At 35.5% G+C, this 18,582-nt stretch overlaps 1 pseudogene; it reads left to right on the forward strand.

The window, feature by feature from the left end:
• Positions 1-17,056: 17,056 nt before the first annotated feature.
• Positions 17,057-18,185, forward strand: LOC103235146 (olfactory receptor 5B3-like; annotated as a pseudogene).
• Positions 18,186-18,582: the final 397 nt, after the last annotated feature.

Raw genomic sequence — 18,582 nt, forward strand, 5'->3', positions numbered from 1 at the left:
TGGAACACCAAAAAGCAACCAAATATTTAAATTTTTGGTGTCCCAGGAGACAAAGAGAAAACAAAGGGGGGAAGAAAATATATTTAACAAAATAATAGCTGAAAGTTTCCAAAGTCTAGCAAAAGATTTAGATGTTTAGATATCAGAGCCTGGTAGGTCCTCATATAGATACAACCCAAAAAGGTCCTCTCCATGACACATTGCAGTCAAACTACCAAAAGTCAAAAACAAAGAGAAAATTCTAAAAACAGCAAGAGAAAAGCAGCTAGTTACTTATAAGGAAACTCTCATCAGACTACCAGTGAATTTCTCAGCAAATGCTCTCTTTTGCCACTTCTGTTCAACAAAGTACTAGCAAAAGTAATCAAACAAGAAAAAGAAATAAAAGACATTTAAATTGGAAAGGGGATAGTAAAATTACTCCTATCAGATGACATTTTGAGTTGATTTTTGTGAAGAGTATAAGTTATCTATGTTTGGATTCTTCTTCTTCTTCCTCTTCTTTTTTTTTTTTTTTTTTTTTTTTTTTTTGCATTAGAGGTCCAGCTGTTCTACCACTATTTGTTGAAAAGATAGTCCCACCCCACCTCATAATAGTGCATTTGTTCTTGTGCCAAAGATTTAGTGTACCTTATATCTGGAAGAATAAATAAAGTAATTTGGACAATGCATTGGCCACTCTTATTACATCAGAGGAATGAGGAAATTAACTTCTTTTCGAAAATAATTGCAATCAGATGCATATGTTTATGTGTTTGATCTCAATGAGCAATTCATGGAAGGAAGGGGCCTCATGGTCACTAGGATGTTATGGCACATTCTGAACATTTTTATAGTGATCAAATAACATTTTACTTTATTATATTACTTATCACTATATGATGTGGCATTCACATTCTTTATCCACATAAAAAGTAAATGTTTATTCACTTTGTGAAAAATCAAAGTAACTAACACAGTTCCTGGAACACAGTTGGGATTCAATATACTTTGGTTAAGTGAGTAGATTAAATCAAGGTGATTCGGGCTATACTTTAGGTTTTAGAGCTAGGCAAACTTTATTTTCTAATTCTGGGCACATATATGGAACAAATTTATTATAAGTTGATCATTACTTTTAAAGCTGGTATATCTGCAAAGTCATCCAGGAGGAAAATAAGAGGGGGCCAACAAGCTGAATATGTTTCTTATGTCACACATTGTGTTAGCTGGGTCCCATAAATGTTTAAATTTAATCTTTATAGCTCTGTGACATAATTACTCTGGAAATTATATGAACTGGGTTTTCAAAGACTATGAAACAGATCCAACTGGTGGATATAATGTTCTTAAGACTACATTCATCTAAATAGTTTCTATCTAAAATGCTAATCAGTTACACTTATCTATCTAATCTGGGCAAGTTACTGGACAAACATGCTCTCACAATAACCTTGGTGAAAATAATCTTCTGGAAGTCTTCTTTTTAATGGCTATATTACATCTGTATTCTGACACATTTGCCTTCTGATTCTGCTCTTAAATTTCAATCCTTTCTCTCCCTCCCTTTCTCATTCTCTGTTGCATTCTGTTGCTTTCTCTCTCTCTCTTGCTCTCACATTCCTACATTTGCTTCTTGGCTGAGTATTTTTATTGTGCCTATTTTACTTATCAGCATTAGATTATATTTTTCTGTTAGTATCATTTTATTTGTCACTTCATACCTTTATCAATATGAAGCCACTGTCTGCTATGATAGTATTAACAAACAGGTATTCAGTAGTGCTAGTAGTAGTGGATATTAATGAATACTCACTATATGGAAAATATTACACTAAGTATTCTAAATGACATAATTTATTACATTAATATAGTTAAATAGAGAAAATGTTATGCCAATTGTATAGATAAGGACAGTGACACATAGAAAAGTTAGTTAACTTGGCATACAATTTTTTGGAGAATGATTAAGATTATGGCTCTTCTACCATTTTTCATGTGTTCTAATTCCATTTAAGTACTGAAAATAAATGAAAGAAAAATAGTGGTTATTAATACACAGTAAGAAATATAAAAAAATGAGAACACTGAAAATAAAATATAAGTTCTAGTGTTCTGTAGCACTGTAGGGTGCTTATGGTTAACAACAAATTATTATGTATTTTCAAATAGCTAGAAGAGAGAATTTTTAATGTTCCCAATGCAGAGAAATGATAAATATCTGAAGTGATGGATTTGCAAATTACCCTGATTTTATTGTTATACAACAATGTACCCCATAAACATGTACAATTAGTATGTGTCAAGTAAAAATAATAAAGATGGAAAAATACATAAATAATTTTATAAAATTCTTTAGTGGATGGGATAAATGTTAGGTGAGTCAAAATTGAATTCAGATCTAGAAAATAAAAGTTGGAAAATAAAATACTAAACATATAACTTTGAGACTAAAGAGATAGAAAACAAAAAAGTCAATATAAGAGATAGTTAACAAATTGATAAATTCAAACATATTGTTGTATGAACCCCATAAAAAAGAATAGCAAAAACAGAAGAAAAATATTTAAATGTAAAATGGCTGAGAATTTGCCAAATTAAAGACATTTAAGTCCTTTGAATAATCACACTAATTTTTGAGTAATACACTTAAAATTTTTGTTGAACCGTATTGTGAAAGTGCAAATACAAGGAGAAGCAGAAACTTTAGATGTCAGAGAGAGAAACATACAAATAATAATTAGCCTGAAATCAATTTTCTCATATGAAAAAAAGAGTAGAAGTCAGCAGTCAGTAGACTGATTTCTTCAAAAGTCTCGAGGAAAATAAATATCAATTCGGATTTCTATACCCAGATGAACTACCATCTGAATAAGAAGGCAAATCAAGACATTATCAAATTTACAAAAAATAAAGTTTACAATTCACAGGTGCAGAAGTACAGTGACAATGTTTCAATAAGAGGAAAGAGATGCAATATATTACATTGGGAAATTTAGAAGAAAAAATAGAACATGTTTTGGAACTTTGCTTTTCTGTTTTTTGGTCCTCCTTATCTGCAGCAAGATTGCTGTCTCTTCTTCTGTCCTGCGTGTTGATAGGGATAATGAGATAGGGCCTGCCTGTACAAGGGCACAAAGGGGAGATGTACAATCCTGGGGTACATATTAAATAAGGTACCCTAAAAGCTGACCCAGAGTCAGTGGTTTAAATCCAAGTAGTTTATTTGGGAGTTAATAGCAGAAAGCACTGGTAAGGTAGCAGGAAAGAGAAAAGGAGGAAAAGTCAACACAGGGTTTCACTTGTGCATAGGTAACATCTGTGGACAACTGAGGTTCCATTGTACTAAGAACTATGTACAAAGAATCCTCAGATAACATCTGAAAAGTAAGGAATCTGGAGAATTTTTGCTTATACTTCCTCTGACATTTACAGATGACTGCTGCCAGAAGAATGAAACGACTTACATGTGGGCTGATCATATTTGTACTGCAAAATAAGCCCTCAGTTCAAGAAATACAGACTATTAATAATTTTTAATAATATGCATTGACCATCACAGGGGCAATGAATACCAGGGGAGAGTGGGTACAGTACCAACGGTGTTTGCTGTGGGAAAGTAATTCCAAGAATAAAAGAAGCCCCCTGCTTAAAGATCTGAAAAAAATTTGAAATGACTTACCAGGATTAAGGCAAATTTTAATCTTCTGCATTATACAACTGCGTTATATTTGTCAATTCATCATAAAAAGGAAAGAAAAAAGATACTATTTATCAACCTCCTAAAATTTCTAGTAGCCCAATATTTAGTTGTAACACCTAAAAGAATGGAAAGGTGAAAAACAAAATAAAAACAGGGTAGGCAGAATATAAAATAAAATTTTAGAAATAGATTTCAAATATCAATAATCATAACGAATAATTAAACAAGCCACTCTTTTTTGTTTGTAAATGAGACCTTAATAAAAATGAGGGAAAACAGACACTCCAAATATACACATGTGCTAAATAACATACTTCACTATGTCCCTGCCTGCAGTTTAATTGCTTGTTCCTTGATAAGGGGGATGAGGAGAAGCGATTGCCCTCATAGGAACCCTGCTCCCCAGAGAGCTCCATGCCTGTATAATTTTCTCCTGATTCCCCTTCATTAGGCTCTGGGAATTTCACTGGGAGCACACATGACATTATTTTGAAGAGACAAAACTCTGAGTAGAGCCTCCAGTCAACATTTATTGAAATGACGCTAAGCTAATTCTTTTACTACACAGCAGCCTCTCTCCAAACTGAGCATTTGCAGAAGTGAGTCTGCAACCACAGGCAGGAAAAATACCCCAAGAAAAATACTATGTTGCTTAGTGTTGGAAGTATTAAAGTACTTCACATACTCACCTTTATTTGCTATTTGGCAGACACAATTCTGTAAAGTATGTGGAATTTTTAATTTTACTATTTTTATTCCACAAATAAGGAAACTGAGCTGAATAGAAGATAAATAACTCTTTTGTGTACACAGATAAATCCACAGAATATATAAGACTTAAAGCCAAGCTTTCTAGTTCCATGTTAAGGATCTTGTCTCTATTTCTCTGTGCTTCAGGAATCTTGGAACCATTTAACCAGTAAATGAGAGAAGTTTCTCCGATATTATTTATGTGTTCTTCCAGGGATAAATGTCTGATTGCAGACTCACAATTCAGGAATGCCTTTTCCTTCTTTTCAAGAAGCAAGATAGTTTTTATAATCAATACACAGTAGTCCCTCCTCACCCACTGTTTTACTTTCTGAAGTTTTGGTTACCTGAGGTCAGCTGCAGTCCAAATATATTAAATTTTCTTCTGGAAATTGAATCATCCCTTTGTCCAACCTATCCAGATATGCTACCTGCATGTAGCTTAGTCACTCTCTTGGTTATTAGACTGACTGTCACAGTATCACAGGGCTTGTGATAGTAATGTTTTGTGTGGAGTAATTTTTATTTTACTAAAAAATGGCCACAAAGTGCAAGAATAGTGATGCTGGCAATTCAGATTTTCCAAAGCAAAGTCATGAAGTGCTTCCTTTACTTAAAAAGGCGAAAGTTCTTGACTTAACAAAGAAAAATAACAAATTGTATGCTGAAGTTTCTAAGATCTACAGTAAAAATGAAACTTCTGTGAAACTGTGAAGAAAGAAAAATGAATTCGTGCTAGTTTTGCTGCCACACCTCACACTACAAAAGTTACAGCCATAGTGTGTTGTATGTGCTAGTTAAGATTTTAAAAAGGTGTTAAATTTTGGGATGTAAGACATGAACAGAAACATGTTTCTACTGATGATAATTGGATTTTGTACTATCCAGTTTCAGTCATCCACTGGGGGTGTTGGAAAATATCCCCTGCAGAAAAGACAGAACTACCCCAAGAAGTAGAATTCATGTAGAAACAGTGGGCAGCTACATCTTCTGTGAGTTTTTGAGCTCAGATCTGGCTAAAAAATTTTTCTTAAACCTTGACATGGGGTCTAGGATTCAAACGCAAAAGCATTTTATTCAGGAGATAGTACAGTGATATTTATGAAATGACATGCTACTTTTCTTAACAAGATAAGCAAAAACTTAAGATAGATGATGGTTTCTTTGAATAGGTGGTAAATTCATCCTGTTTATACGTATCAGCCTGTCATGGAAAGGATAGCTCACCCAAACAGAGTGAAATGACAAATATTTACATTTCAGAGGAATCATCATGAAACGACCAAGATTCTTACTCATTTTCACTTATATTTCCACAATCTCATACTTTCCTCTTATTTGTTCATCTAGAACATCTAACATGCAGCAATTAAAGACACAGTCAGTGGAATCAGTTTAATGTGGGTTTGTAGCATGAATATTTTGTACTACGTGTGGAATTTCAGGAAGACATCTAACCTTTGAATCCTCCATTTCCTTAAGTGCAAATGAGGTTATATAAATATATGTCTGTATGTGTGCGTACACTACCTCCCTCCCCCTCAGTTATCTATATCTATCTCTTAATATATAATTATCCCTCTATCTATGAGACAAACTACACATAAGCAGTACATTTAACATGCTACTAATCTTGGTTGATCTGCTTTGGGAGATGGATCCATTCCAGGTATGTGAACTTTGATAAGTTAATACCTCTTCCTGCACCTCTGTTACAGATAATACAATTAGAAAATTGGCTGTGTAATCTGAGCAGATGGCTCAGTCAACAATCTCTAACTCTATGGATAATTTACCTACTCTATGTTGTTTTTATGTCTACTGTGGCAGACTGAATAATGGCCAACAAAGAATCTGCATCATAATCCATGGAACCTATGAATATGTTGCCTTACATTGTAAAAGAGACTGCACACAGGTGATTAAATTAAGGATATTGAGATGGTGAGATTATCCTGGATTATCCAGGTGGGCCCAATTAGAATATATGTACATATAAAATTATTTGGGTGAGGTATTGACAAACACAAATAATTTAAGATCTGAACATATAAAATAATGTGTTATTGTGTTTAGGGGGCAGGAGGAAAATAATAGAGAATAGTGGTTACCAAAGAATAGATGCTTCCCAAGGATTTAAATACAAATACAGTAAAAATACTTAAAACACCTTGAAGGTGCTCATGAACTGATCTGAAGATTAGGGTCATGCCCCGACCATGGATTTTCAACCTTCAATAACTGTGATCGAGCTAAGTATTGACAATAATGACAGTAAGACTGAATCCAAAATTGAAGGGGAGCCTTTCATCACAAACTAAAATGTGGACCACAGGGAAGATATTAGGCAAAAGAGGTCTTGAAGATCCCTGGGATCTCACTAAAAATGGTTGGCACAGTCACTCATGTGGGAGATGAAGAACAGAGTGGGAAATACTGGAGAAAACAAAAGAGACCTTAGACACAGTGTGTAGGGAAAGGCAAATCATAGAGTAAGGCTACCAGACATCGAAACCCACCCACCTGCATGTTACCACCTACCTTTCCTAAACCAATATAAACAGTGACATTTTATCCTAATAATCGTATAGGAGCTCACACCCATTAGTATTATGCTTAGTACCCACTTTGTGCTTTTTTCCATGCATTATCTCATGTAGTTCTTATAATAATCCCTTGAGCATGTCCCAATACCACATTCATTTGATTGATGGATAAAATGAAGCTCGGAGAACTTCATTTAGGAGCAATGTCTCCCAGGTAGTGAACAGTAGGATTTAAATGTGAGTGCAAATAAGCCTATTTTCATAGTCCAAACTTTTATGCCCAATGGTATAATTTTCTTTAGAATCGGCTGTCAGGGTTATACATGGCTCTAATACTGTATTTATCCCATTGCGTCTACTGTGTATTTAGTTGTGAATTGCTCTACTAAGCAGCCTCGTGCATTAAACTTGGTATAATGGAGATAAGTAAGTGTAAACTAAATAAAATTAAAATCAATCCTATTTTATTAACAGCATTTGGGCTGGAAACTACTCTGGGTATAAAGTTTGAATTTTTAAATCAATAAATGTGTAACCTTGAATAAATTACTCAGTATCTTTGTTGCCAAATTACCAGATAGAGTAATAACTGCTCAATCTAATGGAGGTGATGGGAGAATTAAATGGCTATATACATATAAATCACCTAGACTACAGAAGTGTAAAGCTGTTAGAAGGCTCGAAAGACCTGATTTGGGAGATGGATTTATTTCAGGCACGTGACCTTGGACAACTCATTAACTCTTCTGTAACTCAGTTTTAAAAAGTTGGGAAGGTGATTCGTGAAGATCATTTCTCTTCCAAAGTTTATTGCTGTTTAGATAAGTTATCCACTAATTGCATTGCCATTTCTATGTTTCATATATGAGGAATATTGGAGAACAAATAGTTGCTATCATAACATAAGACTACACATTTCCATTTCTGTGCAAGTCTTCATTGCTCATCACTCCATTCCATCATCTCTCTTTCCTACAGAGCATCCCATGAGTCTCAAAGCACATCTACAGATGATAATACAGAGGTGAATGAATTCATTTGACTAGGACTAACCAAAGCCCTAGAACGACAGGTCCCCCTCTTTGTCTTGTTCAACTTCATCTACCTCTTCACTCCAAGTGGGAACCTGGGGATGATGCTGTTGATCCTACTGGACTCTCGTCTCCACACTCCCGTGTACTTTTTCCTCAGTAATCTTTTGCTATTCAGCAACTGTCACTCCAAAGGTGATGACTGGGTTGCTGATAGCTGACAAGGTCATCTCCTACAATGTATGTGCGGCTCAGATGTTATTTTTTGCAGTCTTTGCTACTGTGGAAAGTTACTTCTTGATTTCAATGGCCTATGATCGCCACACAGTAATATGTAAACCCCCACATCACACCACCACCACGACAACAAATGTGTGTGCTTCTGTGGCCATACATGTATGTCTTAAGTTTACTGACTGCTGCTGTTGACATTTGAGACATTGTAAGTCCAATGAGATCCATCACTTTTTCTGTGATATTCTGGCAGTCATGAGTCTGACATGCTCTAATAAACATATTAATGAGTTGATCCTTGCTCCTACTTCAAGCTTTAATATATTTTTTACTCTCCTCATTATCTTGATTTCCTGCTTGTTCGTATTTGTATTTGTCACCATTTTAAAATATGTTCTCTTTAAGAATACAAGAAGGTTTTATCCACCTGTGGTTCTCACCTCACTGCAGTTTCTTTATTTTATGGGACTGTCCTCATCACATATGTGCAGCCAAGTTTTATTCATTTCATGAACACAGAAAAATTGTATCTGTGTTTTATATTATGGTTATCCGCATGCTAATCCCTGTGGTTTATAGCCTGAGAAACAATGAAGTCAAGAGTGCATTCAAGAATGTTGTTGAGGACACAAAATATTTTCTGCGTTTAGTCTTTTAACAATGTAAAATCCATAAAACATCATTTTATCCCTCTTAGATCCACCTTATGCAATAGCTTTCTATATTATATTATTATATTATTAATTTCTTTAGTTGAGAAACAGTTCTAAGCATGCAAAATACAGAGAAATATGACACTGGTTTTAATATAGTTTTTTATTGGCACATTTTATCTAAATATAAATAATTACACTATCTTAATATTAATGTTTCAGTCATTATGCAGTGATTTGGTGAGAGAAAGCATATTCACATGACAACCTTGAAAAGATAAATAGTCAAATTAGAACAAAAGCAGAGAAAATATTGTCATCTTTTTACCTTACCCATATGACTATCAACTTCACATTTTGTTTTTTAAAATAGCATTGATATGAATAATAATGCTATTCTCTTTTTTGGCAGTAAATGTTTTGAAATTGTTGTGCCACCATCATTGCTTTGGTTGAGCTACATTACATCTTAGCACTCTCAAACACATTCACCCCACTGCCTTCACACTAGTTCTTACTACTCTTGGACATATCTAGGCATGCTCTTGTCTTAGGAGCTCTTTATTTGCTGTTTCCTCTGCTCAGAAAATTTCCACACTCATTTCAGATTGTTACTTAAATGTTACCTCACCCAGGCAGGTCGTGCCTTTCCTGAACTACTTCATAAAATAGCCTCTCCCCTCCCATGGACCTTCTTTCCTCAGCCTACTTCATTCTTCATAATCATTATCAACATTAAACTCTGGTATTATTTGTTCACTTGTTTATCTGTATCTTCAACTTGAATGGAAATTCCCTATGAGTGATCACCTAACCTAGTTATTTTATTGTAACAAAGCTATGAGGCTTGAATTTAAAATTCTTGTATGGCACACATATACCTCTGTAACAAACCCACATGTTCTGCACATGTATCCCAAAACTTAAAGTACGATTTAAAAAAATATTTTAAAAGACAATCTCAAAACCATTTGCTTTTCACCTTGTAGCCAACTAAGGGCTGACAAATGTACCTGAAGACCAATTATTGTTTCTACCTCTTCTGAAAGTCACATCTTAATCAGATGGTTGCCACTGATTCACTGGCTCAGTATTTATTCCATTTTACTCAGTGAACTTATTGGCCCTTCTAACACACTTGAAATCCTGCTGAAGTAAAAATAATAGAAGATGGTTTCCTTGCTACAAGTTTATTAATAAACTGCCTTTGTTTATTTTGTGCTAGACAGGATTTTGTGTTCAATACACTTCAGAAATTGTAAGAAAGAATAATGGATAAGAAGACAAACACTGAAGAGATTACAGCCGCAGCCAAGGAAAACAATGGAAAATGGAGTTTTCCCCAGAGAAAAAAAATCAGGGTCTCATAAAGAAATACATATCATTACTGGGATAAGGGACTTTCATAATGCCAATTCTACAAGATTTTAAAACCAACCAGTATGTCTCCCATTACTGTCTTGTATACATGGGGTTGAGTTTTGTGTGTGTGTGTGTGTGTTTGTGTGTGTGTGTGTGTGTTTTGCTAATTATCTTTACTCTGGTATGACTTTATATATTGAATGTGAATGCAGAAGTAGCTAAGTTTTCTTTTTGGTTCATAAATTGCTGAACCACATGGAGCCACATCCTGAATATATGGAGAAGACCATTTAACCATTTAACCTGAGCTTGAGCTTGGATGGTGATTAGTTAGGATTTAGGTGGTCTCTTTGGTGGAGGTAAATAATATGTTCTTTCTGTGGGAGGAGGTATAAAGTGGATATTGGATGATCATAAGTATTACAATGGAAAAAACTGGTAGTTGTTTTCCAAACTATTTTATTTTTACTCTACTCATAGCTGGGCTATTATTCAGTCTTTATGCAGTACATTGTGGCTATGTGATTGTATTTTTGACAATCCAGTTTGTGAAGTCATATATGCCATTTCAACTCTGGCCCGTGATACTCCTCATGTAGTCCTCTGTATTCTCTCTTTGTCACCATCTGGAGAGACAAAATTCAGACTACAGGGGATAATGGAATCACTTAGTGAAAAGACCTGGGTCATTGAATCTCTGTGTGAATTCCTATAGAACAATTAATTGAATAACCTGTGGGCAAGAAAATCTTCTGTGATCGTGCCCCTGCAATTTCCGAGTTTGCTTGTATGGCAGCTAGCATTATTTATCCTAACTAATACAGAGAGACTTTCATAATACAATCTGGATACTGTTTGTAGGTAATGGGGTTGGATAGCATATAATGGAAAAAGTGTCAAATTTCTGCATCACAATTTAATTCCACAATTGTTTATTTTTGAATCCTTATCCATTCTCCAAGTCATGACTAAAATGACAAGTGCAAATAAAAGTAACATAGACTTGAAACACAGAATAAAGCTACATATGAATTCCATTTCAACAAAGCTTTGTGACAAGTGTCAAGTTAATTACATGTCCTGAGATTCTACTTGTGAAAATACTACCTACTCATAGAATTATTTTGAATGGGTACTGAATGAGCCAGAACACAGCACAGTGCCTGAAATGGAATAGCTGCTCAAAATATGCTAGTAATTACTTCTCTCTATTCCTTTTCTTATTCTTATGTCATTTCATCACCTAATTTGTCACTTTTCTCCATAGAACTTTTGAAACATTAATTATATAGATTCCTTTTTATAAGTTTAGCTGCACTACTGTCATTATTCTCAGATATTAGTCTGATGTTGATTACAACAGAAGGACTCAAGAGTGTCTAATAAAACGGCAATTCAGTGAAGGGACAAATTTACATATTAAATGTTAAATAGGCCTACACAATGTTATCTCTATTATCTGTTCCTTCGTAATATGATCACAATGCAAAATTATCTATTTATCTTTGTGTGTGTTTACTTAAATTTGTTTTTCCACGAGCATAAAAGCTTGATGCATACAGGAACAATTTCTGATGTGTTCACTAACAAAGATGATGCCTGGAACAGAGTTGGGGCTCAGTACAAGATTTTGGTGAATGAGTAAATGAATAAAAAGGAGAACTAATAGAAAAAAACTCATCACAGAAGACAGGTGATAAAAGATGCTAGGTTTTACTGAAATAACACACTAAAGTGAAAACCCAATGGTTTAACACAACAAATATTTTGTGTTAGTTCCCTTAGGTTGTGACAAATTACCACGTGCTTAGGGAAGTAAAACAACATGTTTTTTTTTCCTTACAGTTCTGGAGGTCAGAGGTCCAAAATCAGCTTCACTAGGATGAAATCAAGGTATCAGTCTCCAGAGTCTCTAGGAAATAAACAGTTTCATGCATATTTCATCTTCAGGTGACTGCCAGCATTCCTTGACTTTGGTCTCCTTCAGTCTGATTTCTCCCTTCACAGTCACATTCTTTTCTCCATTTTATGCCTGTGCAATTTTTCCCTGACTCCACCTTTTTAATTTATATGAAATGTCCATGATATAAAATTTATTATTTAAAAGTATATAATTCATTGGTATTTAGTACCTTCATAAAGTTGTGAAACCATCACATATATGTAATTTCGAAAGATTTTTTTTTTTTTTTTTTGAGACGGAGTCTCGCTCTGTCGCCCAGGCTGGAGTGCAGTGGCCGGATCTCAGCTCACTGCAAGCTCCGCCTCCCGGGTTTACACCATTCTCCTGCCTCAGCCTCCCGAGTAGCTGGGACTACAGGCGCCCGCCACCTCGCCCGGCTAGTTTTTTGTATTTTTAGTAGAGACGGGGTTTTGCCGTTTTAGCCAGGATGGTCTCGATCTCCTGACCTCGTGATCCACCCGTCTCGGCCTCCCAAAGTGCTGGGATTACAGGCTTGAGCCACCGCGCCCGGCCTAATTTCGAAAGATTTTATTTACTCACAAGGAAGATTCCATACCCGTTAAGCAGTGTCCCTCATTCCCACAGGCCCCTGGTCCTGGGGACCAATAATCTTATTTCAATCTCTATGGATTTACCAATTCTGTATAGATCACATAAATGTAATCTCATAATATGTGACCTTTTATGTATGACTTATTTTACTTTGCAGAATGTTTTCAAGGCTCATTCATATTGTAACGAGGATTAATATTTTATGGCTGAGTAATATTTCATTGTATATATGTATTACATTTTGTTCTTCCGTTCTCAATTGATGAACATTGGGGTGTTTTCATCTTTGAGCAATCATTAATATTTTAATAACAATGCTATGAACATTTATGTGAAAATATTATTTGAAGACCTGTTTCTGTTCTTTAAGTAGATAACAAGAAGTAGGATGGCTTATGCATATGGTAATCTGAGTTTAACTTTTTTTTTTTTTTTTTTGAGACGGAGTCTTGCTCTGTCGCCCAGGCTGGAGTGCAGTGGCCAGATCTCGGCTCACTGCAAGCTCCGCCTCCCGGGTTCACGCCATTCTCCTGCCTCAGCCTCCCGAGTAGCTGGGACTACAGGCACCCGCCACCTCGCCCGGCTAGTTTTTTGTAATATTTAGTAGAGACGGGGTTTCACCGTGTTAGCCAGGATGGTCTCGATCTCCTGACCTCGTGATCCACCCGTCTCCGCCTCCCAAAGTGCTGGGATTATGAGTTTAACTTTTGAAGACTAACAAATTGTTTTTCATATCAGCTCTACAATTTTACATTTCCACCAGCAATTTATAAGGGCTCCAATTTCTCTACATCCATGCCAATATTTGTTAATTTCTATTTCTTTTACAATAGCCATCCTAATGGACTATAAAATAGTGTCTCTTTGTCGTTTTTATTTACATTTCTCCTGATAAATAATGATATTGAGGAATTTTATTTTTTATTACACTTTAAGTTCTAGGGTACATGTGCACAACATGCAGGTTTGTTACATATGTATACATGTGCCATGTTGGTGTGCTGCACCCATTAACTCACCATTTACATTAGGTATATCTCCTAATGCTATCCTTCCCCCCTACCCCCTTCCCCACAATAGGACCTGGTGTGTGATGTTCCCCGTCCTGTGGCCAGGTATTCTCATTGTTCAATTCCCACCTATGAGTGAGAACATGCGGTGTTTGGTTTTCTGTTCTTGCGATAGTTTGCTGAGAATGATGGTTTCCAGCTGCATCCATGTCCCTACAAAGGAGATGAACTCATCCTTTTTTATGGCTGCATAGTATTCCATGGTGTATATGTGCCACATTTTCTTAATCCAGTCTGTCAGTGATGGATATTTGGGTTGGTTCCAAGTCTTTGCTATTGTGAATAGTGCTGCAATAAACACACGTGTGCATGTGTCTTTATAGCAGCATGATTTACAATCCTTTGGGTATATACCCAGTAATGGGATTGCTAGGTCAAATGGTATTTCTAGTTCTAGATCCTTGAGGAATCGCCACACTGTCTTCCACAATGGTTGAACTAGTTTACACTTCCACCTACAGTGTAAAAGCAATCGTATTTCTCCACATCCTCTCCAGCACCTGTTGTTTCCTGACTTTTTAATGATCGCCATTCTGACTGGTGTGAGATGGTATCTCATTGTGGTTTTGATTTGCATTTCTCTGATGGCTAGTTATGATGAGCATTTTTTCATGTGTCTGTTGGCTGCATAAATGTCTTCTTTTGAGAAGTGTCTGTTCATATCCTTTACCCACTTTTTGATGGGGCTGTTTTTTTCTTGTAAATTTGTTTGAGTTCTTTGTAGGTTCTGGATATTAACCCTTTGTCAGATGAGTAAATTGCAAAAATTTTCTCCCATTCTGTAGGTTGCCTGTTCACTCTGATGGTAGTTTCTTTTGCTGTGCAGAAACTCTTTAGTTTAATTAGATCCCATTTGTCAATTTTGGCTTTTGTTGCCATTGCTTTTGGTGTTTTAGACATGAAGTCCTTGCCCACGCCTATGTCCTGAATGGTATTGCCTAGGTTTTCTTCTAGGGTTTTTATGGTTTTAGGTCTAACATTTAAGTCTCTAATCCATTTTGAATTAATGTTTGTATAAAGTGTAAGGAAGGGATCAGTTTCAACTTTCTACTTATGGCTAGCCAGTTTTACCAATTAAATAATGGTAATTTATTATTAAATAAATAAGCATTTATTAAATAGGGAATCCTTTCCCCATTTCTTGTTTTTGTCAGGTTTGTCAAAGATCAGATGGTTGTAGATGTGTGGTATTATTTCTGAGGGCTCTGTTCTGTTCCATTGATCTATACCAGTACCATGCTGTTTTGGTTACTGTAGCCTTGTAGTATAGTTTGAAGTCAGGTAGCATGATGCCTCCAACTTTATTATTTTGGCTTAGGATGGTCTTGGCAATGCGGGTTCTTTTTTGGTTCCATATGAACTTTAAAGTAGTTTTTTCCAATTCTGTGAAGAAAGTCCTTGGTAGCTTAATGGGGATGGCATAAATCTTGAATGGTAAATCTTCCTCATACTAGCTGTAGAATTGTACACATCACATAACTTCACGAATTACCAATTGCCTTGGTGATAACTAAGAACAGGCATGCAAACACAAACACAATCACTCACATGGCTATGTATAAAGCTCTTATCCTATATTTTGGAACATAGTATATGCTAAAAGTGGGATGTGTGTTAAGATGGACAAACATAAAACTCTCTCCTAGGCTAGGGTTGTACATTGAAGTTGTAAAGGAATAGGAGGACAATAACAGGGAATAGAATTTAGCAAAGGATGGAAATGCTTCCAAAAGCTTTAAATTAAAATAAAAAAGACTTAAAATACTCTTCATACACTAGAACAGCTTCAAATAAAAACACTTTAAACATAAACTTTCCACTAAAACACAACTGCAGGCTAAACGTAATCCACAAACTGTGAACTTTCAGCCATCAATATATGTGATTCAACTATAAGGATGACAGTAATGAGAAAAAGAAATTTTCAACTAAAGAAAACTGTGGATTTCAAGAAAAAAATATTAAACAAAAGAATGGCTCACATGGAATGAACAGAGCAGCCAATCACATGGGCAGAGCATGAACTAAGTGTAAATCACTGAGGGTGGGGAGCACATAAAATCTCATGAACCTGATGTATGGGGAAAAAAAGCAAAATAAAGTGTAATACTTAAGACTTCAAGCATTATCCATACTTGAAGCTCTACATGTTGCCACCTACCTTCTCAAACCACATAAAGGCCATCCTTTCATTCCAATAATAGAGGCACAACTAGCACTCATCAGGCTGTGCTAAACAATCAACATTTTACTCATCGACTTTTTTTAATGCACTCTCTCATTTAATTCTCCAAATAATACCTTGGGGTAGGTCTCATTACTACCTTCTTTATGTAGATGAAGAAATTCTTGTTCAGGTAGTTAGGTTAGGATCAGTGATTCCTAGGTTGTACATGTAGAAATGGCATGCACCTCTTCCCAGAGCCCAAGCTCCATACATAGTGCTATTCCTTCCAGTCCCTCAGCAACACCTCTGCAGTTTACACATTTGTCTACTGCCCCAGTTATCTCACCACATCTACTATGCACGTATCTTTCAGTTAATTCACTGTGAAACCACAAACACCGAGTTTGAAATAATAGCGAAAATGAATAATTCTAAATTGAGTTAAATTCAGTTTTATTTAAATTAATTTAGTCAATCAAATTTGGTAACAATTCTGTCTTGAGTCAAAGCTTTGCCTGCCAATGAATAATTCTGTAAACATGAATAAAATACTTAACCTCTGGTGCCTCACAATCTAAATGAAAGTAACAACCACTCAATTTTGTAAATTTATTGAGAGGAATCAAGGAATATAGAAGTAAAAATATCTAGCTGTGGACACATTAGCAACATAGAAGTCTATGAACTTATTAGACTAGGAAAAGTTGAACTGACTGATTCATTAATTTCAGAATTATCATGTTGGATAATTCACACATTTTTCCAAATCTCAGTTTGCATATATATAAAAAATTGAAAACTGGAGAGATGACCTGTGTGAATCCTTCAGTCAACAGTCTAGGCTGTATTGATAATTAATCCACTAAATCTTGTTGTTAACTTCATGTTTTCATTATGGCAAATCATGAAACACATATTATTGCTATAATGAAATAGTACATAATGTATATAAACATTTTAATTTTTCTGCAACCTCTACTGCCTTTAATGCTCTGTTCCTTTATTTCTCATTCATATAGGGTGTCTCCTGCTTCCAAATAACACTGATGTAGAACAGTACAGAAGTGTCACAGTTCATCTTAGGACTAAGCAATGTCCCAGAAGTGTAAGTCCCCTTCTTTATCACGTTTGTTCTTATCTATCTCATCAATGTAGTTGGAAACTTGGGGATGATCATTTCAATTCTCTGGTACTCTCGACTCCACAATCAAACATACTTCTTCCTCAGTAATCTGTCTCTGGTAGACTTTTTTTACTCTTCAGTTGTCACTCCAAAGGTCATATCTGGGCTCCTTAGAGAAGACAAAATCATTTCCTATACTGTGTGGGCTGCTCAGACATTCTTTTCTGATTCCTTTGCCAGTGTGGTAAATGTACTATTGGCCTTAATGACCTCTGACCGCTATGCAGCAGTGTGCAAACACCTGCATTACACCACCACCATGATGACAAGTGTGTGTACATGCCTGGCCATAGGTTGATACATCGGTGGTTTCCTGAATGCCTCCATTCACACTGGGGAAACATTCAATCTCTTTCTGTGTGTCCATAAAGTCCATCACTTTTTCTGTGAGGTTCCAGCAGCCATGGCTCTGTCTTGCTCTGAGAGACATGTGAATGAAGTGGTTCTTGTTTATGTAACCAGCTTCAATATCTTCTTTGCCCTTCTAGTTATCTTTATATCCTACTTATTTATATTTATCACCATCCTAAAGATGCACTCAACTGCAGGATACCAGAAGGCTTTGGCCACTTGTGCTTCCTACCTCACTGCAGTTTTCATCTTCTATGATACCATTATCTTCATGTATATACAGCCCAGCTCCAGTCATTCCATTGACACAGACAAAATTGCAGTGTGTTTTATACTATGGTCTTCCCCATGCTGAACCCTGTGGTCTAAAGCCTGAAGAACAAGGAGGTGTAGAGTACATTCAAGAAAATTGTTGAGAAGGCAAAATTGTCTTTAGGATTGTGAGTTTAACATTTCAGGATAATGATATCCTGATATCCTGTATAATACCTAGTTTCATTCCTTTCTGAAATTCTCCAGGCACCTCATGACATTTTAAGGCCCACATTTCAGTTAATTTCTGGAAATTATATCCTTACCTCTTCAAAAGTCTGTTGTCTAGAAAAGGGAAATATAACGATTAGAAATGTAATACCTGAATAAAAATGGCATAAGGAAAGCATAAAGTAATGTAGTTCAAACAAAAATGCATTAGGAAGACATAATTTATTCACTCTTCATATGCATTTTCTCTATCATATGACACAAGTAACATACATGTAAAAACTGGTGAAAAACAAACCCATGAACAGAAATGCATACATGTGACTCCTGTGGGCACGTATACATGGGAGTGAAAAATTAGCCAGAGGTAAAGGGAATGTGGCTAGGGTTTTAATAAAAATAATTTAGTTAATTCGAGTATTCAAATATAAATTTGTGACTACTGTTACTTTTTTCTTAAGTTGAATATTCTAAGCATTATTGTTTGAGATAAAAGTGCTATGGCTTTCAATGAAAGTATTGGCTTATATTGTTAGCATATTTTATTGGGAGATA

This window comes from Chlorocebus sabaeus, chromosome 1 (genome assembly GCF_047675955.1).
Source record: "Chlorocebus sabaeus isolate Y175 chromosome 1, mChlSab1.0.hap1, whole genome shotgun sequence".
Classification (NCBI taxonomy): domain Eukaryota; kingdom Metazoa; phylum Chordata; class Mammalia; order Primates; family Cercopithecidae; genus Chlorocebus; species Chlorocebus sabaeus.